This window comes from Epargyreus clarus, unplaced genomic scaffold, assembly GCF_041222505.1.
Source record: "Epargyreus clarus isolate Ecla_fem2 unplaced genomic scaffold, WU_Ecla_fem_2.2 ptg000003l, whole genome shotgun sequence".
Classification (NCBI taxonomy): domain Eukaryota; kingdom Metazoa; phylum Arthropoda; class Insecta; order Lepidoptera; family Hesperiidae; genus Epargyreus; species Epargyreus clarus.
In genome coordinates this window covers 14,475,979-14,503,837 of record NW_027332211.1, presented here as the reverse complement: position 1 = coordinate 14,503,837, position 27,859 = coordinate 14,475,979, and the positions used below count along the sequence as shown (strand labels likewise).

At 34.7% G+C, this 27,859-nt stretch overlaps 1 protein-coding gene and 1 long non-coding RNA gene across 8 annotated transcripts in view; both read right to left on the bottom strand.

Moving 5' to 3' along the window:
• Cda5 (Chitin deacetylase-like 5) overlaps positions 1-27,859 on the bottom strand; it is a 142,869-nt gene that overhangs the window by 32,712 nt on the left and 82,298 nt on the right. The gene's annotated exons all lie outside the window — the stretch shown is intronic.
• Positions 26,790-27,859, bottom strand: part of LOC140749155 (uncharacterized) — a 61,916-nt gene continuing 60,846 nt past the window's right edge. Inside the window, exon 3 of the long non-coding RNA XR_012103032.1 lies at positions 26,790-26,970. This is a non-coding gene — a long non-coding RNA (uncharacterized LOC140749155). The remainder of the gene's footprint in view (positions 26,971-27,859) is intronic.

Sequence of the window (27,859 nt, the reverse complement as noted above, 5' to 3'; positions counted from 1 at the left end):
TTTTTTTTAAATAATTAAGTAGGAATCGAACTTGTAGTCCACCGGATGGTAATTGAAATTTTCTATCCATGGTCATCTGTGACTAACTTCATAGAACAGGTTCCACGTGAAGTCAATCACAGATGCAGACTTCTGAAGTCTTCTGCTGCTCTATAACCCTCCACCGAAATGCTCCCCAATAGAACCACCGTAGACCAACAAATTTCTAAAATGTATATATACTTATTTACTTCTTCAGAAGATAAAACAGGCTTACTGTTTACAACAAGCGGTGTACAGCACTGCTCTTGCGAAAACGTATCCAATAACAAGTTATTTACCGATCAATCCGTCACGTGCCACTTTTACTCGGGACCTGATAGACGGTAATCTATCTCTAATTAGAATACAGCGCCCATCACAACAGCTTAAACGTGACCCGTCTTACAAATGTATCACTTTCAAATTATATAAACTCGGTAACTGTAACAGGGCTTTGATTTTAAAACGCTTCTGGATTTCGTAATAGACCATCGTAAATAATAGCATAAGTCGCATTGTTAGTGTAAAGGAAATATAATAGTTGCCTCGGTCTTTGTGCGCAAGTAGTTCAACAGATTATGTTTTAATAAAACGAACAGTTGAAATCGAACAGTTAAATTTGTCGATTATTTATTGAGATTCCGATGTAATTATACTGATAAACTAAATAGGTGATTATTTAAAGATTATTTCCTCGTTTAACTAACTGAAAAGTAAAATACAAAATACAAATGAAAAGTAAAATACAAATACAGCTCATTCTGATGAAATTAAAGACATAAAATTTAGCAGAGTAGTTCATTTTATTTATAACGATTATAAGCATTAAGATATTATTTTTGAAAATGAATCCCTTAAAGGGCACATTAGGGGATCAAGGTTCGTTATTTTTACAGTACAACTATACATTATCTAACGTAAATACCTTTTGCTTGCATTTTAAACCTTGTTAATGATTTCATATTGTAATAAATTATGCAATTATTATATTACATTATTTAGTAATTGATCAAAAGTCGCGATTGCGCTTTGCTGACGACAGGCAAATTATAATCAAAATGTAATTTCTATTGGTAACGAATCTTACTTTACGCCGGCGGCTACGTCCGCCTCTTGATTTAAATTCTTTGACTTGCCCAATATTCTTGAGAGCAAACTACCAAAGTACGATACTTTTTAACAGCCTAACAATTTAAATAAATATAAGCTATACATATTCACATTTAATATTTTTCTTTCCTTCTCAACATTTACACAGGACTTAAAATATGTCAAAAATTCATATATTATCAATATTATGACAACGTGGCTACAAAACTTGGTTTGACAATAATAATAAATAAAACAATTGAACAATTCACACCTCAGCGCGAATTCAACATAATTCACATACATACATACATTATGTAACCTTTATACCTTACGCGAAACCACTTCAACTTTGCAGTATAGTTATTAGGGACGCAACAATATATCGATAATATCGTCCATATAATATCAATCTATTACGGATTATGACTCATTTTGAAAAGTGGATATCGAAAATTTTAAATGTTTTATTTTTAAATACTTAAATTTAAATCAGCAAAAAAAATAAAAGTCGTTAAAATTAGTAATCTTTAATTTTTTGACGGTGGCAAAAATGTTCTGCATAAATATTTTGTGAATTTAAATTAATGTATCGATAATACCGTTTTGCAATTTTTGATTTTATCTGATACATGGGTATTTTAGACCTTCGATATACATATCGATAATTTCTCTAACTTGCATCCCTAGTACCTGAAACCATACGAGTTGAAAATTGACGTAAGTGGTTACGTCATTCGACCTACGACATATTGACCGACTGATCGGATGCGTCATGCTCATCTTCGATTATGGCTTTTTGAATGTCAGCTATTCTGCAATTTTAACTTCTCAAGCTACTTTCGGCCTTATTGTATACAATCAAGATGATTTTAGCAACAAATTAGCGTGTATTGAACGTGGTTTTCTTCATTAGTATCGCCATTAACAGGTGTGGTTATGCGTGAATGTGTGTCGTATCATTATGGCATAAATGCTATGTAAAACAAGGCTGTAGTAATAAAATAAAATTTATGTCTACTATAATGTAATGTGATCGTTACTTTATATCTTTCACATCGCTCACGACGAATGAGACGGGAGAGGCGACAAGCTGAAAAAACTACTTAATACAGTCTTTCTATGCAGAATGGCTGACAAAAAGTAGTTTAGTGTATTATTTTTTAATCTAAAGAAGCGCAGAAACTTTAATAAAGGTTTAGTTATTTTAAAACTACACATAAACATTTAAAATTTATTCATAATCTGAGATTTGAATATAGATTATATTCCTATTATATATATATATATATATATATATATATATATATATATATATATACAATTTAGAATTTGTCATCAAATTTAGTGCAAAATTGTCTAAATTATGATATAGCGTTAACATTCTGAAAATTAATTTATAGTAGAGTGCTCGTAAACTCACTAATCAAAAGACAACAATTAATTTAACGGTCTTAACGACTGTTTGAAACTAAATATCGACAAAATGACAGACAGACACTTATTAATAGATCAAAACAGATTAAGTATCAGTTACATTCGCCATAGACAAATGGCAGTCACCTTGGCTCACAACTGTCTTGTAAAGATGTAATTAAGAGTTGTGGACAAGTGGCTAATGGCTCAATGGAACCTGTAATACTTGTGTCGTAGAGGTTATAGCTGCATAAAATAAGTTATAGCTTAGTACGACAATAAATCTTTTGTGTTGCGTAAAATAAGCTTAATACATAAAATGTATGTGATATATGAGTAAGTTATATATTGCTATTAATGGTTAATATAGGATTAAATCATTGAAATTGATATAAAGCTTTGTTATTTGCTTAATTAATATAGAACTGAACTATAAAATAATAGCGGAGGTACTACAATGTAAGGCGCTGGTGTGTTCCGTTTTGAAGGATGTGGAAGTAATATATACTTATCCGTGGCTTTCCAACTTATTACTTAGAGGTAGTAATGTTTTGCCAACATCAGGTCGGAGTCTTATTTTATCTGGGGTTGATTGCTGATATTCACGGGCGGCAGTAGCCACTTAGCATGCCGTAGACTGCATGCACATTTGCTACCTAAATATTCAAAAAAACCTAAGTTTCTGATATGGTAGGTATGATTTAGGTGAACTACATGCCACTTCTACATAAAAAACTTTAGAGTGAGCTCCGAAAATACGTTACCAAGGACATCTAAGTATGGTCATCAGTTCAAATATGGATTTCCTAATTAGCTAACGCAATCGAGTTCCCACCGAGTAAATGAATGTAATTGCATACTGAGATTACGGAGTTAATTCGGTTCATTCAACGTTCATTCATTAAGTAGTCGACGACTAACTGATATAAAAGTTACCGTAAGAATATCCATTGCAACTTAGTAAAAACTTGGTCACGTATTTAGTTGTTACTACTTTGCAAATAATGAATGACTGTGAGGTACGATAATAGACTAATCGTTCGATTTGATTTGGTTCAATTTTGATTTAAATTGTGACAAATGTTTTAATTTTAATGCTAGTCATGACGCAAAGTATTACTATTATTTGCTATTATGTTTAATGCCAATAAGGATATGACGTGAGAAATATCGTTCGAATTTCCTACGTCAAATTAAATTGAAATTAATTTAATGTCCAAATTGTCTATTCGCAATATTATGTCCTGAGGTTGTGTTACGTTTTAGCTTAATTATATCTATTAAATTTGCAACGATATTTGTTCAATAGACTAAGAATATTTGATGCAATACATAAGTGCGAATAATAGATTTCTTGCGCAGTAATTGTGATTTCCTTTCGAATACGCTCGTGACTGATATGTTGCCAGGTGTCGCCTTACACAATCCCTAAATATTTGTCTCCCTTCTCACGTGTACTTAGAATGCCCTGAAGCTTATTATTATAATCATGATATAGATCGTAATAGATAGATAAGGTGTCGTCATATTTACTGCTGCAATTCTGTAAAACAAATTCTACTTTTCAACCGACTTTCCAACGTGAAGGTATTCTCATTAATACTTAATTAATATTTTGAAATATATGTAGGTAATAATAATATTTTTTACTTAAAAATAATAAAATCGAAATTTCACTTCCACGACGGTAAAATAATCATCTTAACATAAAATTCCAATATAAACTGGTTAAGCGATCATTGACATAAATGATCAAATTCGAGTTCGAATTCGAAAAAATAATTTTATTGAACCTTTCAAAATTGCATTAAAAAACTTTAATTTAATAAAATAAGTACAGAATTGCAAAAAAATGCCATGGCTTCCGCGAAAGAACTTTCCACCTATTTCTTCTCGATAGAGCCGTGAAGAAATATAATAAAGTTAACGGTTGAGTTATGTTTGTAAATGTTTTGTTGTTATTTAATCGCCACTCGCCTCGATGGCTAATCTGTAGGGTACAGATGGTAAAACGCTTATTACACAACCCGATATGAAGGGCCCTGCATCCAGGGTGGGCGTGTACCCTAGTTAGTGCGGCGCTTATTACACCTCTCTGCAAATTGGGCCCTAACTCAGTTTATACGCGAATGTCTAGAGAGATAAACGTATTGTCGCATTTTACATTATGCCGTCGTCAGTATCGAAACTTCAAAAAGTTGCTGTAGCAGTGACAACCGTGCTCGCAATAACAAATATTAAAAAAGAAAGAAGAGAAAGATCTGGGTGAAAGAGTATTTGCGGTTTCGTGAAAAGCTTTCAAATATGCATATTTTCGATCTTCTTTTTTATTGTTTTTACGGTAGCGGTTTCGTCAAAATTCTTATAAATTCCCAATAAAACTTTAAAGGCTTCAGCTCGCGTGTCTTTATTCATGTAGTCTTTATGTTATTTTTGCCATAAATACGGCATGTCTTTGTACATGTCTAATATGCACAATAAGACTTCCTTTTCTTTGTTGCACGCCATGGTAGGTATTAAAAAATTACGCGCCAGGCGACGGAACGAACACCCGCTTCACGGTACTCACGACCACTTTACGCGCTAGTCGCGCGGCAACTGAGCTCCCTAACCGCCCTAAACGTTATTACACTACCCAATCTGCAGGGCGCTTAGGGAGCTAGGCAGATCGGGATGATCCGATCGCCCTAAATAGGGACACTAACTCCCTAAGTCTTATTACACCACTCTTAGTTAGGGTTAGGGTCCCTCAAAATTGGGTGGTCTAATAAGGCCTTAAAGGAAAGTCGTTATTGCGCAAGTCTCATTGTTATTGAAGGCAGATAAAAACATAACACTATGGGAATTTGGGTCTCTTTGATGGACAGTGACATTTACAAAGGTTATGGTATTTCCTGTATTGCAAGTAAAATTTATCTCGTAAAAATTCAATTTATCATTTTCCAACCCAGTACTGTGCTTTGGCCTGTTTGTTTGAACGCTAAATGTCAATCTTGTAAAATTTTGTCTAGACGTAAAGTTAAATAAGGTTAGTCGTGATTTGTGAGTGGTTGCACTTGTGCAGTTTAGGTTTTGCTAAGAAAATCCCAAGCTTTTTATAACCCAAGCAATCGATCGTTGAGTTTAATAAATAAGCGCCAGAAAAATATTAGAACTACAAGTATATGTCAAGATTACCATTTACACTAAGAATTCACAGTCCGATAATGGTTATCATTATTTTGTACATAATATCGTAATTGCTTACTTGACAAATGTAAATTTTTTGTTTATAGTTAACCCGAAATTAACAAAATCAAAGCAAATCAATGAAGACCTTCTACATTATACCATAAGCATATTAGATCCCAAGTATGCTAGGATAAGTATGAAACATCCTAAAATCTTGCTATTATAAGCAAAAACTCGCCTATCGTCGATATCTTATTGATGTGAGCATACGAGGAATTAGAAGCGTAGTTGCTAACCATATTTGCATTAATTACGGTAATAGTTAGCATCAACACTTTCCCGACCAAGTTAGATGCATCGTGAAGTATTATTATTCACTTTTTATTACTTGATTTATTTCATGACTAACGCCATATCCTGCAATATATTCTGTAACTTGGCAGTCGGTATGTGTTGATATTTGTAAAAGATGTAATTTATTTATGCTGTATATTTTGTATATTAATGTAAATACAGCATTAAAAACTTACTTTACTTAGTGGAGTACGCACTTGGGTCAGTATACATAAAATCTATTTTTTTATATAATAGACATTTTTATCATTAAGTCCTCATACACACTTGAAGATATCCAGTAATCTGCCGTACTCTGTATGTTAAATTACGGTGTCATTACCTGAAACAAAAAATAATACATTAATAATCAATTAAAAAAAAGTATATACGAGTATTATTATTGCTCGAGCAAATCTCAAATGAAAATCAGAACCACACGTTGCCGTAATAAAATTTGTACAAAACACTCTTAAGCTCGAACCATAATAGGAACTAACTCGATACGTGTAGTATCAAATCTGTGCGATTCCACACACGAATGGCTTATACACGTTTCGTACTGAATTATGGGGAAACGACCGTATCGGGGCATGATGTGCCATTAATCATCACCTAATCGCACATAAACGAGGTAAGGCGGATGTGAGGCGTGAAGTGCCGTCAAATTGTTATGCTGAATAAAAACTGAATGGAGAATGGATCCAGTAAAATATTCATAGCAAACTTACAACTTTTGTTACAGGTTTAAATAAACTTCACCAATTAAATATCTTCGAATATTATATTTTTTGAATCGGAAAAATCGTAAATCAATTTTAAAGTGCTACTTTAAAGTTCAATATATGAATTACGAAAATATACGAAAATGACGTAGAAGACAACAATATTGATTTAAAATAATATAAAACTAACATAACTTTACCACGTTTATCATTTAAAAATTACGCCTGTCTATCTTTTCTACATTTATCTACAGCCCTAAGTCTCCCAGTACCTTGGGTGTTATGAAGCTACCCACCCGAAACATTCCTCTGAAGTTATCATTTATTTGTATTGATCATTTTTGTCCTGACTGGAATTGGAACCGGATCCCTACGCGGTAGACCATTGTAATGCTAACGCTACGCAGATTTTCAAATATCATCAACCCATCACTGTCCCACTGCTGGGCACGGGTCTTCTCTCTGCCATAGCCGACCGCGCTGGCCAAGTGAGTATTGGTAGACCCTTACCGTACCCGTACCTTTGAAAACGTTTTTGTTTTTAATTTCACAGGTATGCATCGTGAGGTAACCGCGATGTTTTATAAGTCTTTAGCTATCCGTGTCCTAGATCACTAGTAGGCCAGTATCGCACGATCACACATAACTATTTGCAGATAGTGCGTGCGTGAAACGTTAACGGACTCCCGTTCCGGATTACGTGGCTGATGTAACAGTTACGCCGTTCCGTTCCGTTCCGAAGTAACTGATGCAACGTTTTTGTAACGCTTAGCTTGTGGTTAGTTCGCGTGTACGTTTAGGTCCTTATTTGAGATAATTGCAGACAAATTAATTATCACTTGCTTAGACGGTAAATAAAAACATCGTGCGGAAACCTGCATACCTGAGAAAAAAAAACTTACTTACCAATACGCACTTGACCAGCGCGGTGGACTATTGCCTAATCCTTCTCATTCAGAGAGGAGACCCGTGCCCAGCAGTGGGACAGTAATGGATTGATGATGATACAGACAAATTAATGATCAGTGATAATGTTCACAAGTATATCTGTCATACAGTTCTAAATTCGATCACCGTTCGCGCGCAATTCTTTGATTCGGTTGGTTTAGACATTTGTATAATGTACATACTTAGGTATGTTATATTATGTTGCATTTACAAAGAGGTCGATCGTAAAATATTTGTATCCAATACACCCAAGCCCATTTTTATTAATTTTATAGTAATTATTCTTGTTAAACTAACCTAACCTTACCAAAAAATAACAGCAAAAGGGGAATAGCTGAATATGTAACTTATCATAATAAGTAAAACGACAAATGTTTATCTAATTACAACTGAACACTTAGATGTATTTAAATTATCTGTTATTGTTACCATAAATATTTTTTAATTTAAATGATAGAGTTAAGTTTCAAAGTTAGTAACAATCAAATTTACTGTTCTTAATGAAAACAAAATAAAATCTAAGTTTTAATCCAACCGATAATCAAATTATTAAGCCTCAAATTACTGTATAGAGAACAATTGTCATACCTTAAGCCTCAGTTATCGTAAATGTTAGCCAAGCTGTTAAGCTTTAGTACTATCGGAAGCCATTAAAGCTTCTCATACAGTTAAAGAGCAGTATACGATGAAATGATAAACCCTTACGTGTTTCTGCGCACGCGTCTCCATTGAGCCAGTGGCCTAAGGCATGACATCTAGGGATACATTTTGTTGTATCGATATTAAAAAAAAAGCGATTTTTAAGAAGCGCTATTTATTTACTTTTTTTATTAAATAAAATACTAAATAGCAATTTGTACAGCCAATGGTAAGAATTACTGTGTAATTTTTTCTGTGTTGCATTTGTTCTTTTCTGCAAATTGATAGGATTATATATTAAAGAATAATATAATTATATTTTGCCGATTCTGATCCCTTGGCCATTTATTTCAAAAACTCTTAAACATCATTATTACGGATGGTACACTGTACAGTATTCACATAACGTTCTTAAAAACAAAGGTTATATTTGAGAACGAAGATTAAATGTGCAACGCTTTTTATTTCTATTTCCTATTATTTCTTACAATTCACATAATCGTTTCATTCATTCACGTAATCCGCTCCGCCTGTGCATTTGGCCCTATGAAAGCTTAATATATTAATACTCTCATTCAAAATGTTCCTATACAACTAACCTGATCGCTATTACGTACATACTCTTGCATAAGGCCAAGCATCGACCACTATTTAATGTGCCCATTTATTGTGGGAGTGACCAGATTTATTCTCTTATCTTAAGTACAGGAAAAGCTCTGGTATGCCGGACAAGAGCTTTTGCAACGTACGAGCGTTAAGTAACGCTTTGCAATGTCGCGACTAGCGATTGCAATCGTAGATAGATAGTTGATTTTGCTTTTTAGGGCATACTTAATGTTTTTAATATTACAATGGCACCGTTATTGTGACATGATTGTGACTTAAATTTAGGTGTAAATTTGATATTGATTTTTGTGTAATTTCTTAAATTTATGTTTTAGGCTAGAAACATATTGTCGCGCATATATTTTACGGGGCTTTCCCTGTCACACGTGTTTTACTCACGCATTCGCGTCCCATCTGCATGCGTGCCACTTACATGCTGTTATTTTGCGAGTCGCGAAGAGATTTCAGCAAATTACGATTATGGGTGGGATGACAATGAGTGACTGATCTTTGACTTACAAGAAGACTCAGTGTTATTTAATTAAGCTATTTTATAGTTTAAATTTATTTTACCTATGTAAAAAATATTAAAAAATGCAATGTGTTGAAATCACTATCATATTAAAAACGAAAGTTAAAATATTTTTAAGCTTGCGCTAACTACTCAAGACTAACTACTCAAGACTAACTATTCAAGACTAATTAAAGTCAACGTCAATCATAATAAAATAGCGCTTAATATTTTAGAGCTACTCACGCCACGGTAGCATTCACGAGCAATTTGGGTTTGTTTTATTTGGCAAGTCTAAGGTCGCTTGCAACAGATCTGACGCAGATCTGAACCTGACGCTGATTTGATATCAACGAGATATATCAGAGACCTTGTTAACGTAAGGAATAAGGACGTGTTAGACCTACACTTGCAACAGATCTAGAACCTGACGCTGATTTGATACCACATAAACGAGATATATCAAAGACCTTGTTTAACGTAAGGAGTAAGGACATGTTAGACCTACACTTGCAATATGATGTCATTATACTACAAATTATATACTGTAAGCATGTAGGCGGAAATTGTGGGTTTTGATACTTGACACTGACAACAATTTCCAACAAGATTACAAAATTTATTGATTATTCACTGATGGTTTTGCATTTCATTTTACAAAATGATAAACATCTCAATACACAATCAAAGGAAGTACTTTTTGTAGCTCGACTGCAGAGGCAGTCGCACTTAATTTCGCCTAATAAATACAGTGTTAAAGGCTGTTGTGGTCTGGTTTCGGTGTGGAAAGAGAAAGGCACATTACAACGTAGACCTAAGCGGCTTTTTTTAATATATACTAATTACGTCACAAGTATTTATTATGAATTTAGGTATATTTTTATTTCTCTCTGCGGAGGCGCCGTTGAAGTAAACACACGTGGAGTTAAAAGCTGAATTTCAATATTCCTGTTAATTTATGAACAACGAATATTCAGTCGTTCAGCACCATTTAGGGTCGATATCTATGAGCGACAATGACCACTTACCATCGATGTACTGCATAATCATTCGCTACTTCAATCTTTTAAAATGAAATATAAATGACAAGGATGCCGTAACATTGCAAATGCCCTAAATCTCATGTTGAACACATTAATATGTTGACATACATTGTTTCATACCTACCTCATAATTACTACGGTCACTCACGCATTTAACACTTGAATTGCTATGATAATTATACCCACAGGTGTTTAACATTTTTATAGCAACCAGTTACAAATTATAATTACAATTGCTCCCAGCTATGTTATTGTGGATTATAATACCCTTATGAAACGTAAGTCGGACCAACATAAATATAGACATAGCGTAAATATTGCACTGAAATATAATTTAGTGTGATTGTGACAATGAGCTTGAACGCCATACAAAATTTGATCTAATAAGAAACAGGTCTATAGTTCTTCTGTTATTAGGAAGTCACTGGTCCCATTATAATCTTCTTTTAATAATTTTATTCAAAATGCACCAGAGATCCTACCAAAATTTTTATTCTAGACGCGTTGCAATCTAATTTAGAATGCTATATAGCAAACGACTATGCAGTTATGCCACGTAATGTTAAGTAGCCACTATCGCCAAGTGATACATACACATAATGGCGCATAATCTATACCAATATTACAAAGAGGAAAACTTTGTTTGTTTGTTTGATTGTAATGAATAGGCTCAAAAACTACTGGACCGATTTTAAAAATTCTTTCATCATTCGAAAGCTACATTATCCACGAGTAACATAGGCTATATTTTATATGAACTATATTTGATAAATAGATTTTGAGGCGCTACAAAGTTTGCCGGGTCAGCTAGTATGGTATAAACTCAGACCTATAAAAGACAGATAAAGGCTCTCATACAAAATATGGAAGAGTAATTCTGTCGATTTACGTAGTCTACGCGACTATGTTAATGTATACAATGCCAATCATGTCGATTGCGTATATAACAAAAAATTACCTAGTAAATATTAAAGCGTGGAAAGTTATCAATCTCTCGTGAGTATTATAAAATATTGCAATAGATTAGGAATAATTTTATTAAGTATGGTATAAAAAGTTCACGGTATATAGATCATATAAGTGCTAGTTGCGCTTCAGAGCTTTATCTTTCATTTATAGTTTGAGAGTGCAAATAAATTGCAGCCGAGAGTAATGTAACAGTATTTGGCAACACTGACGCGACATCCGTCAAGGCAGGCTTCCATCTGTTCAGCCGTTATCGTTAGAGGGTAGTTATGAAATAGTTTTAGCTCCCATTGTTGGAAATCATTCACAAAGGCAACCTCAATGTATTTGAATAAGTGTGACAAATGAGGCTTAGTTAGGTGTTAGTGATTGAGCAAAGATTTGGCATTTCGTTTAACCATTGTCAGTGATATAGTTCAAGCAAGGACGTTGGTGCAAAAATTGGTCTGTATTAGGTACCTATTTAGTCATGTCACATGATTGCAAAAATTGACCTGTATTACAAATTCAATGTGCAAATGATTGTGTTAATCGTTTTCTTTTAAGTAACGATAGTTTCAATTTTGTTAGAGTTTCAATTGGGATATCTTGGTTGAGGACTACAAATCTTCATAAGTGGAGACACTTATGCAGTCCATCTTCAGTTGTAAAAGACTTGACTACTCAAATTCATCTCAGGTATGTTGGCTTTTACTTTTTAGCTAGCTTTTAGTTAGCAATCTCAGAAATTATAATCACATGTATTTAAATTGAAAAAAACTTCGAGGATTTACACCCCGCTGGAACCACCACCACACCTATTTCGGCCTTTTAAAAGTATATCGTTACTTTTCTCAAGATCTGCACACAAGACGTTTTAATGAAATCCATAGATGTGAGACATTTTTTAAGCTTTATAGCACTTTAATCCTATTCCTGTTTGACCACAGATGTCCGTGAATTGCTGTGAATATACCATCAGGTGGGTCTTTTGCTAATTCTATAGTAAATTCATAAAAACCAGGATATATATATATAGTATTAATAATATATATATATATATATATATATATATATATATATATATATATATATATATATATATATACAGTACTAATTTAAATTATATACACCTGTACAATGATTGGCCTCGTTTACATCATCTAATATCCACTTTGTACACGCAATGTTACTAAGATTATCGGTTACATAATGGTGTTACCTAAAGGATTTATCTGCTACGCTAATCCACTGAATTAGTAAAGCCTGACTTGCAAGTTATTGCAAAAAATGTTAAAGTAATGTTGGTAAACAAAGAAATAAGTTATGTTACCGATTACTTCATTTCTATCGTCTTTTTTTTTCGATTTGTGTAGTTACTGTTGGCCCTAGCGATCTGAACAGCTTCACCGGATTATGGAGGCGAGCCTAAGGCTCAGCCGGGACAAGAAGACTATGGGCTGGAAGAGAGGGATAGCTTTGGTCGCCGTAGCCGGTACCCTAGCCCGTCCACCTTCGCTAGAGGGCGAGAAGGTTGCGTACCCAGCTACTGCCGGAGTCCTGGCCATCCACCTCTTGTCATATCACATCGGCATCGGTGGTTCAGTGGTAGAATGCTCGCCTGCCGTTTCTTTGGGTTATCTTCGGTCTATATATCTACTCTTCTGTCGTGTTTTCGATTTTTTTACCCTAAAGGATCACCACCTATGTTATTTTATTAGACGCGTTATGCGTTACTTATTAACTATTTTCTGGAAACACGTATTTTATGTGTACTTTGAATGTTTTTCTTTGTTAATCTTGTGGGATTCTTCACGACTATAGCTTTCAAAGCTTATATGTAAGCTTTCAAAAGGATATTTTGAAGTCACATAGACAGTTCGTTGTTTAAATAACCTATCCTATATTATTTACAGCAGTATCTTTAACATTCGTAATGTTATTGAAAATACCAATCTACTTTTAATTAACAAAACATTCCTAAAGCTCCTTCCTATGCCTTCTACATAAGATAAGATTAAATTTTATTTGAAATTAAAATATCGACTTCAAAAGGTTGTCTTGCAGTTAGAAACAAACATTGAATACCTGTGCTTTTATAAAATGTCCTCATTAATTCGCATTACATAATGCACGATACGAGTACATACGTACCTATAATTTTGCAAACGCAATGTTGAATATATTGCTGTTTAGGAAACCGATACCAGAATCGTGAGACATTACATATTCGTAAACACATTACCATATACCTAAGTAGGGCTGCTTAAATACGATTTTCAATGCAAATATAAATTTAACTAACCGAAACATGTAGTAATAGACATAATTAACCAGACTTGCATTAGTCTTGGCAACCCTGTTAATAATACGAAATATTATTAAGGAAGCTTTTGGCAGTGGAATTTATATCATTCCAGAAATAGCTTCTGTTCTAAAATTGCAATTTGCTGTGTATGTATTCTGTATTCTGATCTAAAAGTGTCCAGTCTCTTAGCATTAGTGAGATTGCATGTCTCGGGGCTATTACTTAATCTACTGTCATTATGCCTATCGATTGGGTCACAAGTATTTAATATCTTCATTATCTTAACAAATTGCAGCCCTATGTATAAGATACTTTAATGATAGTCATCGCCTTCTGATAGGCCGAACTAACCAAACTATTCTAAAAATGTAGGTGAAGATAAGCTAACAATTTGCTTAAAGATTGAAGTGATCAACCATTTCATGAGAAATTAAAGGCAAATCTCAAACCTTTAAGTGCAACGATAACGAAGTTGTGGTAGGTAGAAAAAAAAGCTGAAACATTTCGTGTAATACACGGGCCAAGAATTTGGTAAGCACTCCGTGCGTCTCGATCACTGTCCTACGTAACAGTGTTTAAACAGTATTTATTGGTACAAAGGGATCGCAAACACAAATGTAACTACCGGCTAGATTACCCCGCCAGAGCAATCTGTGATCAGGAAACAATTTGCTGTTACACTTCTTTACGTAACACTTGTTTGTAAGAGAATGTTTACGATTGTATGCAAGTGTCGTTTTGGTGTTAAATTGTATAATGCTATTAATCTATTTCTCGACGAACGACAGGCTCGCTTATTTATAGTCGCGTTTCCGAATTCATTGTCTCTTTAAGGATATTATTGTTTGTCGTCATAGAATAACATTGCATAGTAATTATTATTGTTAACACATTATAGTTTTGATGGGAAAGGTTTTGACCCCCCGTTCTTACTTGTTAGTTGCGGATTGATAGACTTCACATTTTTCACGTGTTCAAAAACTGAAGTCTTGCTGCAATTGCTTTTAATTTAGTCCTTAATTTTTTTTCATTTAAAATAAAAGAGATTTCAGTCTTTTATAAATAAGAAGTTTCCTAGGTTTTGAACCATTTGTGATCGGTCGAAACCGCTTATACTGTAAACAAGTCAATACTTATTATCTATTGAGAAGTGTGCAACAAGGGGATCCCTTTTCACCTTGGTACAACCAAACCTATGATTAACGACACACGATTAATGATTACACACAATGACATAATGATTATATTATGATAGTGTTATGAAAGTTATCAACATGCGTGCCAACATTTATCATTGCCGCGCACGCGTCGGGAAGGCCAAGCGTGTTCTGTATACTCTGCTACGTAATCGTGATCTGTCATTACTTATCGTCAATATCAATACGTGGTTAAACATGAATATTTTGCACTGACATTTGAAAGTTATTATATTTTTCAATGACTAGGGTGACTATGATTCTTACTTTTATTATTTTTAATATGGCAAACGAGCATGCACTTAATAAAGTCGAGTTCGGTAAGTGACTATTGCTGCCAATGGATATCTATAATCAACCCCAGACAAGACATGTTGCTACCTCTGATAACTAACTTAAAACGCCTCGTTTCAATACGTCTCTCTAACTACACCGTTCTAACCAAATCTAGGTACTAAGTGACAACGTTAAAGTTTAAACCATTGAATCTAAAAACATGAACTTATGTACAGGAGTTCCTTATATGTTACGTACATAGATGAGCACTAAATATGTTTTTTTTAAATTCACGCCCTACGAGGCAACATAATTAATGAAAGCTAATGTATATAATAAATTGTCTATGTAATTACTGTATCACGCAACTTTAATAACATTAAGAGTATTGTGAACTATAAATCTACAAAATTTCATTTCTTTTAATCTCCAAAGTCATTTCAGGCTCGAGGTTGGGTTAGTTACTGTGTTAATTATTCACTTTAATTGCCGCGACCCAATTTACGTATGACATTGATATAATACAACAAAGTAAGTGTACCAACTTTGAAAGTTTAATTGAATATTAGAAAACTTTAGAATATATGTGGGCAATATAAGCCATATAACCTATGTTTTTATAGTCTAATTGTAAAATGTAGGTAAACCTCTACGATATCATTTGCAGAAAGTTTCATAGGTTCACGCCCTTCTTTCCTATAAACAAAGGTTTAGGCTGTGAAATACATTAAAATTCGTCGAAAATCAAACCTGGAAATGTAAGATCAATGATAAAAGAAGCTCGTAGAATACCTAATACTTCTCTCAATATGGCTTTAGCCTTCCCTCATGATTTCTATGCCATGCACATGTTTTGTGCTGACATTTAGTTCAGTACGAAGTCTATAATAGTCTCGATTATAACAGACAGTAATAATCAGATATACGAGGACGAAATTTTTTCCTCTTCGAGTAAGCGTCTAAATCTGACCTCATTGCATTTTTTAACTCCGTGCCTAACATGATGATAACATGATGTTCTCTACACATAAACACCACAAAACAACGCGCGGAATTTATCCACACATTACATCATAGCGTTTACTCCACTTTTAGGGCCGTGTTACACTTATGACGAAACTAACCACACGAAATACGCATTGCACTCACGTAGAGAAAGCCACGGAAGGACAGATGGACAGATCAACTACGTGATTAGAAATTATTTGGATGGAAATCCTGTCTTACGCAAGTGTGTCGCGGCCTTAAAAATATGCCTTTTGTGACACTACCTAATTTGGACTGTAATGTGTAATGCATTGGATGTACAATTGTAATGAAACAAGTTTGCCGTTTGTGTTTTATATTGGTCATTATGCAGACGGGTACTTTGATAGCGATGTGTGTGGCCAGCCTTAAATATTGTTGGCTTTTAAAATATTCTAACGACGAACGACGAACGTCTATGACTTGGTTGCTGAGGTAGGAACATCTGAAAGTGAAGCTGATGAAATTCTACGCAACTTACCAACTCATTTGTATAAAAAATTACATGAATACATTTTTGTATGGTATCGCAATCGAATACTACATTATTATTATCATGACTTGAAAATAATCCGTTAGCTTTATAATAAATCAAATCAAATCATTTTTTTTTATTCAAAATAGGTTCTTTACAGAGCACTTTTTGAATGTCAATACAACTATCACCACTTCAAAAGGTGTTTCGTTATGGAGAAATAAATATTATTAAATTCGGTTCACTACTTTTTACATCATATTGAAACAAACCGACAAAGCTTTGTAGTATAGATAGATTGTTGCAACAGTCTTTTAAATTAAAAAGTAAATTGTCTCCGCGTGACAATAAGTAAGTGCCTAATAGCAACACATAAAATATTATTCGTACTCATTGTCTTACGAAAACGTATTACGTAATTCTAATCTATATTGTATACATTTAAATTGAATACAAATCTCTCTCAGTTATTTTAAAGCTTTTCTTTTATTTGTTCATATTAGTAGATCATAAAGTAGCCAATCAAGGAACACTGAATTATAAAATTTTGTACGAAATTTGTTTGTGAATTTTAAATTTTGTTGTTTTTGTTGTTGTTGTTATTGTTGTTTGTACGATATGCATAGTTTATTATTGGAATGATGTTTTCCCAGGATGACACCTGATTGAAAACCGAAATCTCGACTATGAATATAAGGTTAGGGTTAAATGGAAATGTTGTGAATTAGTTACATCGTTAGTAAAATTATACGAGTATTTTAAGCGTATAGAATGTTACCTCTAATGGTTACCCCATACATATTTGAAAATTTGTCAACGGAATTGCACGACAATTGCATTGTTTTTGTTTAGAAATAAGACAGCAATCTAGTTTTATTGAGGTTAAAATTGGAATGTATATATAACTCATTTAATATTAAGTCACCATAAATCTGTAACCAAGTCCAAATTAAACAGAGGTTTTACGAAAAGTTGATCACAAGTACGTAGAGTCCGCTGAGAACTAACCTAAAATCTTTAACCAAGTCTGCCCTTAAAGGTGCTTTGCTGTTGCATCAGTGAAAATAAAACACGATTACTTATAATAGAAACCATAATTTCATTATATAGATTAGAAAAGTTTAGTTGAATGGGAACTTACATCATCATTGCCTAATCCCTTCGTAAGATTGTGGTATTTCTTAAAAATGATTTTCGTTTCGGATAATTGAATTATCGGTATTCTTGCAACGGTTCCGCTCTAGTTGTTATCGGATTCAATTCACGACTATCGCCTCCATTATCGGTGTTGGCAGGAATATCGACAATGGCCAGTGAAAGTGGTGGTCCGGCTGCATATTGATACTGTTACGCGTCCTGAGGTTCCTGCGTTACACAATAGTTGGTCACGGTAACGTACCGGTTAACGGATAACGGTTACGTCATTTTAAGTACTTGTCTGGTGTTGTATTATTTGTCTTAATGTGTACTGTTAAGTATGGTGACCTACTGTGAAACACAGTTGTGCTGCGCTGTCATCATGCCTGATACCGAACACATGGTTGATGAATGCCGATGCAGTTTACGAATTACGAGTAAATATATGTTAAAACATCCTTACAATGTTTTAACATATTACTTAACAATTAAATAACTTTGTTTCCCCCGGATACATAGAGTATTGGATTTCACACGGATACTAAAACGTCTTCCCGGACGTTTTTCGAACTAAGACAACTCCGAAAACCCCGAACGGATATCCATCATTATTTTCACTAATTGCGCCTATAAACAAGTTTAAAAAATATTTACGTAATTAATTATTTTTATATTATTTTATTTGTGAAATAATAAACGGTAATTTAACTAGTTCAGACACAACTCAAACATGTAGAAATCCAACGTCCGTAAAATTGACGTAACACCGCGTTAATAATTGCCTGGAAATATGTACGCAACTTAGTTATTTAATAGTAGATACCTCTATTATTACTAGTTAGTTACCCGGCATTATAATTAAACACGATGTAGTAATTATATAAATTCTGCGTGCACACTGGTCCAAACTAATTTTAGGTATACTAGCTGCCCCGGCAAACATTGTGTGCCATATAAATAAAAAAATGGTAAGGGTGAACAGTGAACACCCCTTATCACTTAGGGGTAGAAAAATAGATAGTAGCCGATTCTCAGAACTACTGAATATGCATATAAAATTTGGTGTAAATCTGTAAAGCCGTCTCGGAGGAGTAAGGTAACTAACATTGTGACACGAGAATTTTATATATAAGAGTTTTATATTTCTTGAATTTGTTGGAGACACAGCCTTGCGTCTATTGGTACATGCAGAACAGTTTAAATTTAACCGAGGTTCATTTACAATAAATAAAAACAATAACAAATCCCAAACTTGGCAGAGTCTTACTGTGGTGAAAAGACAACTGATAAAAAATACTGAATATTATGAAAGTTGAAAAGATCTTCTACTTTTGACTGAGAGTAAGTACAGCACCCTCTCTCGTTTTCACTTCCGAAATACGTAAAATATTATTTTTAAAAGCAGAGGTATTAAAATTTACAACATTTTCAGTTTTACACTAAATTTTCAAACACTCATGTTCATCGCCTTAATATTTATCCTGAGGGAAATAGAATCCATAACCTCTTATCGTTAACTATTACACTAAGACGTATTAAAATAAAAAAATAAAAAAACATTGTGAATTTTCGGTATCTTACATTCTGTGTATTACCAACAGTTTATTAGTTCATTTGTATATTGCAAATTGACCATTTTCTTCTCAAATGATCTCTTCTCTGCTACGGTGTTGATTTTCGATTACTTTTGAGCCATACCAATCCCGATAATCAATTTTAGACACCTATTTCTAACTAGTGTACTTTCGCGTTCATCACAACATTCCTATGTCTTTGGTAATACCAGTAATGACGTGAAACGGTTCATCCGATGGCATTGACCGTCAGCGAAAGCTTGTACTGGTTCCGAAGACCAGATCTATCACTTTTATCTTTAGCAATGCTGTAATGCAACCAGTATACTAACTAGTAACTATATAACATGTAACGCTTTCAATTAGCATAACGCTGGCGTAATTACATATTTGAAATCAACAACTCAATTGCAAGTGTTTAATTGTTCATTGTTGTTGTTATAATGTGTTTATCAAGTGTAATTTAACGTCATTACTCTATTTGGGTCTCGTCCAATTATGGAGATATTTTTAAGAATTAGATTTGTAGAAATGAATGTGGTGGTGGTGGTGGTGTGGTGGTAGAACCCTTTCTGTTTGCACTCCGGTGACACAACTACCACACCTATTTATTTCCAATAACAGCAGTGTAAATCGCTGCTATGTTCCGGTTTGAAGGGTGTGGTTAGTGTGCGTTCCAGCTAGTTCTCAAGGGTATCGGCGCATCTCTGGCCTCAATTAGGAATCTAATCTTATTATGGGTTGATTCCATAGGAGGCCGGAACAATTTACATTCATAAATAATGATCATAATTCAACATTTTGAAGCCTATCAATTATCTCACATGTGTTACAAATAAAGATTGCATATCAATCTCAATAAGAACACGAGCACAGATAACGACGTGTAATATGCAATAACGAAATATAAATTGTTGCGTCATATCCGAATATGAGCTCGCTTAAACCGCACTTCCGATTTAATCGGCATGTATTAAGATGATTTAGTCGTGCCATATGAGTGTATGATGTGCTACATATAAACTACTCACATTAGTCCCAAACAGATCATATACAGATACAGTGGTGTAATATAATTTGGACCGTAATAATTTATTGCGTCATATCCGAATATGAGCTCGTTTAAACCACACTTCCGACTTAATCGGCGTGTGTTAAGATGATATGAAAGTACGATGTGCTACATATAAACTACTTGCATTAGTCCGAAACAGATCATGTAGGTACAGAGGTGTAATATAATCTGGAACGTGATAATTTATTGCGTAATGCGTAATGTTTTGGCATAATAAATGTCTTATTTGGTTAATTACTAAAATAGTAATACCTGCACCATCCCTCAGCATCACCACCACAATTTGTGTATATCACATTTATCACTTTTGCAATTCACTCACTTGACTTGCACAATTCCAACATTACAATGGCAAATGTCACAGAATTGGAATTAAACTGGAACAGAAGAATGGCAGATTTTGAAGACCGGCTTAAAGCTGCTACTACTCCAACTAATCCAACAGTGGTGCAACTTGCACAGGATTTCCAAGCATTTAAGGACCTTGTTGGAAACATGCTGAGTATGCTCCGTCAGCAGGTCATGGACTGCACCAGAGTAGTGGATGCTATGGACATGAGGCAGCGTCAGAAAGTGTTGCTTGTCAAAGGCATTCCTGAAGACCAAGAGCTGGATGTCCAATGTGAAGTGTTGAAAATTTTCCGTGACAAACTAGGCCTTCCTCATATCTCAGAAGCCTCTCTAAAGCGGTGTCATCGGCTGGGAGTTCCGGGTGGTGACCGTGTTCGTGCCGTCCTGGTGCATTTCCGGGACCATCACTTAAAATCTGAAGTGTGGAAAGCCAAGAGTAAGCTCAAAGGAACCAATTTCACCATGTCAGAATTTTTAACCCGCATAAGACATTCGATTCATACAAGGGCTCGGAAGCATTTTGGCATTAGGAATGTTTGGTCGCTTGATGGCACAATCCATATTAAAGTTCCTGGCGGTGGTCGGGAGAGGATTGCCACGGATGAAGAACTGCATTCACTCATTTCCAAGTTTCCATCGACTGACACTTCTCCGACTTCAGAATTGAGGTCTGGGGGTTCTGGGAGTGAAAAAGCAGGCTGTCGGGCCCCCCTGCAGACTTCAAATCGCGTCCAGGATGCCCGGCGTAAATTGCCTCTTGCCGGGATGTCAGGAGATGACCTCAAGCGCAGTAGACGTGCGGCCCCTAAGAAGTGAGTTTGTATCTCGTAGCATGTAAACAACTTTCCTTTATTTTTTTTTGTTTTCACTCCGTGGGTGTACTTTAATATTTGCAACTCCTTTTACCGTCATGTTTGTCATATTTTTATTTTTTTTTGCACTTAAAGTTCAAAATAGTAATATTATAATTCCAAGTCAAAGTAATTGTCAAAGTCAGAAATACAGAACAGCATGTCCTTTATATGACATCTGCCAAACGTCACTGCTGTCAGTGCTGTCACCTGTCCTGTCCTATGAATTGGACTTCACGTTCCGTTTTAGTTTCTGTTCTTTTTTTTTTTTTTATTATTTTTATCATATGGAACTATAAAATTTGTTTTATTTTTACATAATTCTATTATACTTTTATAATATTATGTTCCTTTTTTAACTATTGTTACCTTGTAATACTATTAATTTGATAATTAAGTATATCTACTTAATTAATCCAAAACTTCCGTTCGCTATACTACTGTCATAGACAATGTTATTATTTATTGCAATTTTTATCTTAGCTTATTTTGTGGCACAGCCTATTATACATGTTTTTTTTTAACCTTTTTATTGTCTATGACTGTATTTATTACATGTTTTTTATTTGTATTTGTCATTTTTTATGTTATTTATTTGAAATGTAATTTAACTTCAAAGTTAAGTAATTTAAATTCCCAGTCATGTGATGTAAACAGTCAACTGTGGGTTTGGTGTTGGTTTACAGTATTTTTATATTTATAATTTGTTTTACTTAATTTAGGCTATAATTTTTTATCTTTTTTTTTTTTTTTTTTTAAATTGTTCAGTTTTTTGTTTGTTTTGGTTTAATTCTATAATTTTATATAATTATATAATATAATATTGTATCTATTGCTTTATATTATTATGTCAGGAGTTGATGAAAGCGATGAAGATAACTATCAGTCATTTAGTGATTCTTTGGACACTTTTGACACATGTTCTAGTTCTTCGGACGTTAGCTTAAACTGTAATTTAACTAGAGTATTTTCTTCTCAACACAACTATTTAAACGTATGTCACATAAATGCGCAGAGTATTCCGAGTCATTATTCCGAACTTGAGGCTACTTTCAACGTTAATAATTTACATGCCATTTTGATTTCGGAAACCTGGCTACAACCTTCCTTACACTCATCCACATATTCACTTCCGGGCTTTATGCTGATTCGCAACGACCGCACAGGGAAAAGGGGTGGCGGTGTAGCGATTTACTTAAGATCTTCCTTTAAGTACAAACTTATCGCGTCTTCGCCGTCTTGTTACACTGCTTCCCCGGAGTATCTGTTTATAGAACTGGATGTCATGGGCACTAAGGCGATTCTGGGTGTAGTTTACTGTCCTCCATCCGTCGAATTATCTGACACTCTGGAGTCAGTTTTAGAGACCCTGGGATCTGAGTACACACACTGCTTAATAATGGGAGACTTTAATACTGACATGTCTAAGTGCACTCCTCGTTCCCTAAAACTCAAATCCTTAATCGAGTCAGTTAATTTCTCAACACTTGCCTTATCAGCTACTCATCATAATATCAACACTAATGACTCATGGATTGACCTTATCATCGTCGCGTCTCCGGAGTGCATTGTGACTTATGGTCAACTTTCTGCCCCTGGCTTTTCCAGACATGATCTTGTCTACACATCCTATAAAATTAAGTCTCCCAAACAAATCCCCGCTGTATTGCAGTTGCGTAATTTCGCAAGAATGGATGTGGGCAAACTTAAGAGAGATGCCTCGTTAATCAATTTTTCCCCTTTAACTGATGCGTCAACGGTGGATGATAAAGTCCTTTTTCTTAACAATGCCATTCTTTCTCTTTACGACGCTCACGCCCCGTTGCATGAGGTGAAATTGAGGCGTCCCCCTGCTCCCTGGTTCAATAATGACATTCGTATTGCAATGGCCAGACGGGATCGTGCTTTTCGCAAATATAAGAAGGAGCGCACTGAAACAAATTGGGCTGCATTTAAAGCTGTGCGTAATCGATGCAATCAGATGGTACGAATAGCTAAACGCCGATATATCCATTCCAATATTTCTCTCTCGTCAGCCGCTGATATGTGGAAATTTCTGAGGTCACTCGGTGTGGGAAAGCCACCTTCTTTGGATTGTTGTTCCTCTCTTTCCTTGGATGACTTGAATCGTCATTTTACTTCCACTTCTATCGTGAACAATACAATCCGTTCCCATACCATAGCTTCCATTGCTTCAAAGCAATCTTCTTGTGTCCCTACCTTTGAGTTCTCTTCTATTAATCAGGAAGAGGTTAAAAAGGTTGTACTGAGTATCCAATCCAAGGCTGTAGGATGCGATGAAGTGAGTAGGACTATGATTTCCAATGTCATTGATAGCTTTCTTCCAGCAATTACTCATGTCATTAATTTTTCCTTGTCCTCCGGTCAGTATCCCTCTATCTGGAAGAAAGCCTTTGTACGACCACTTCCCAAAGTATCCCATCCTGCGCTCCCTAACCATTTTCGGCCTATATCTATTCTCCCGTTCCTTTCTAAAATTCTGGAAGCCTGTGTACATAAGCAAGTCTCCATTCATATATCGAAATATAACCTGCTGAGTGTATATCAGTCTGGGTTCCGCTCCGGTCACAGCACCTCCACCGCTTTAGTCAGAGTGTGTGACGACGTCAGACAGGGGATGGACGATCGTAAACTGACGGTGATGGCGCTTGTTGACTTTTCTAACGCTTTTAACACAGTCGACCACGATATTCTCCTAGCTATTCTTACTCACTTACAGTTCTCGCCCTCTGCCCTGAATTGGTTCTCTTCATATCTTCGGGGGCGCCAGCAGTCCATCCGTATGGGTAATGCCTCCTCGGACTGGGCTTATTTAGATGCTGGCGTCCCTCAAGGCGGTATTCTCTCTCCTTTATTATTTTCTCTATTTATTGACTCCATCACTTCTTTCATCAACTGTTCGTATCATCTGTATGCGGATGATTTACAACTGTATGCTCAAGCCGATATTGACAATCTCCACAGTGCAATAGGTAAAATAAACACTAATTTGAGTGCTCTCCGAAGTTGGTCTATGCGCTATGGGGTATCAGTCAACCCTGCCAAATGTCAAGCTATCATCATAGGAAGCTCTAGACTGTTGGCTAGGGTTGACCGGAATTCTTTACCAGCAATAATTTATGACGGCACGCAAATTCCAATTTCGGAGTCGGTGAAGAATCTTGGACTCTACATTGACAGCTCTTTAGGATGGAGTACTCAAATTACAGAAGTGTCTCGTAAGGTCAATGTTACCTTGCGATCGTTATATCGCCTAAAGCACTTCCTTCCCGTGAAGACCAAAGTAATGCTTGTGAACACCCTTATTTTGCCTATCATCGATTATGCAGATGTGTGCTACCCAGATCTGACCGAAGCCCTTCTCAATAAACTAGAACGCCTTCTCAACAATTCTATCAGGTTCATATTTGGCCTTCGTAAATATGACCACATTTCGGAGTTTCGCAGCCAACTCAAGTGGCTTTCTATTCGTCAGAGGCGTAATTCTAGGATTCTCTTTATGTTTTACTCTATCTTGAATGATACAAATACTCCTCCTTATCTGAAGGATCACTTCCAGTATAGGTTTTTAACGCATGATAAAACGCTTCGGTCGTCTAATAATTTAAGAGCCGATGTTCCTCTGCATTCTAGCGGTTTTTTTCATTTCTCATTTTCTGTTCAGGCAGTACTGCTTTGGAACGCCTTGCCCGTGCATATCCGTAAAGCCCCCAGTAAAGCTGTGTTCAAAAAGCTTGTCCGAGAGCATTATTTAAATTCCTCTTCGAACTCGTAATCTCCTGTCGTTACTATTTATGTGTATTTATTTAATTATATATATAATAAATTTGGTTTATATAATTTAGTTTATTTATATGTATTTATATATAGGTATATATACATATATACATTTTATAATATATACTTATTAAATCATTTTAATATGTATTTTTTCTTACTTCTAATACATATTTATAATATCTGCTGTTTTCACTATTGTTTGTCGTTTTTTTTTTATTTTCTTGCTTTGTAACACCTGCTGCAAATTCTCTACATCCACCCAGGGTTGACTGGTAGAGAATGCCATCAGGCATTATGTTTGCCCTTTTGCACATTTTTTAGAGGTGATGCAATAAATTTTAAATAAATAAATAAATTTATTGCGTCATATCCGAATATGAGCTCGTTTAAACTGTACTTCCGAACTAATCGGAGTGTCTTAAGTGATTTAGACGTGCCATATGAATGTACGATGTGCTACATATAAACTACTTGAATTAGTCCGAAACAGATCACGTAGATACAGAGGTGTAATATAATCTGGAACGTGATAATTTATTGCGTCATATCCGAATATGAGCTCGTTTAAACTGTACTTCCGAACTAATCGGAGTGTCTTAAGTGATTTAGACGTGCCATATGAATGTACGATGTGCTACATATAAACTACTTGAATTAGTCCGAAACAGATCACGTAGATACAGAGGTGTAATATAATCTGGAACGTGATAATTTATTGCGTCATATCCGAATATGAGCTCGTTGGTCGCACTACCGACTTAATCTGTGATGCTTTAGAATGATCTAGATATGGCATGTATACATTATTATAATGACTTTGGGGGCATTTTTTTACTGCGGTACACCGTACTGGACCAACCATTTTTTTATAACCAACCATGGTAATTATACCTACTTGAATTACAATGTAGGCTTACAAACAACATTAATGAATAATTGAAATTTGATAACTTATTTTTTTGGTCCGATTATAATCAGAATATTTAAAATGAATTATACATTTGAATATTTTTTTTTGACTATTTTTCGTAATGTGGAATACACTTATTTACTTTTTAAATAACATAACATACATTAATAGACTCTTTTTTTGCATATTATATTCTTGCCCCTACTTATTTACTTGAATAGTTTTCTAAACACATTGACAAATACTTAATGTATTTTTCAAAAGTTAATAAGACTGGCCACACGGTAAAAGTCTTAATTACACTCATGCCCGCATTTAGTGTAATTTATTGCTTTAAAACAAACTTAAGTTCGCCATTTCGCAGTAAGTATAACTGAGAAGTTAATAAAAAAGTTTCCAGGATATGATACTTGACATACTTGTTTTATGAGATTTTTTGCACTGATTACAAGTCCGTCTTAATGGTCACTATTCATATGTTTCTAAATTACATACGACATTTTTTGCGTCCAATGTAGGAGGAGCGTAGGAGTGATGTTGTACCTGAAACAAGATAAGTTTTTATTAGATTTTTGGTATATAGGTATGTAAATTGAGAACTTAAAGTCTTGTAGAATAAACTTCCATGTCTGCTTTGTCATACTTATCAACAGAATTCAATTAAATTATACATCAGCAAATACAGGACTAATGTGTGTTTCGTAGGGTATAGGCATAAATTAATTCTAATTTTTATACAAGTAGATTTGCACCGACATAAAATTAAACATACACAGAGACTTAAGAGCATGAACGGTTTGACAACATACATTTGTACTGATTGCTAAGATTTCTTTCTTGCCAAGAGTCAATCATGGGAATGTCTGAATCGGAGGTCACTAAACATTAAAACGACTTTACCCAAGATAACATACGCTACCAACTACCAAGCACCTTAAACAAGTTATAATTACAATCACTTAAGCTTTGTCAGCTCTCGTCATTCTTAACTCTATGGCCAGGAATCGCCTAGCGCGTCACGACTCAGCCCTGCACGCGCCGCACGTTCTTGTCCGGTTGTTACTACCGAACTGAATTTAGGCCAATTTATCACGAAGTTCATTTATCTAATCGAAAGTATAAAGCTTACCAAATGTATTTTAGAGGTGATAGATTTTTTGTTTGAATACGGGCTGTATTCAAACAAAAAATGTCTTCACTGTCACACCTATAATATTTCTGCTACAAATGCATTTCTGCTGTATTATGACGCACTATATAATCGTATGGTGGTAATATACTATTTTCTAAGCTCATCAATTTACATACTTAGGAAGCCGACGCACCTGTGGTCGATCTCTCAGTAGTATTCCAAAGTTCTTAAAAATATTAAGTTATAAGTAATTAATGAGAATCATTAAAAAATATAATCTGTTTGGTAAAACGATTACTG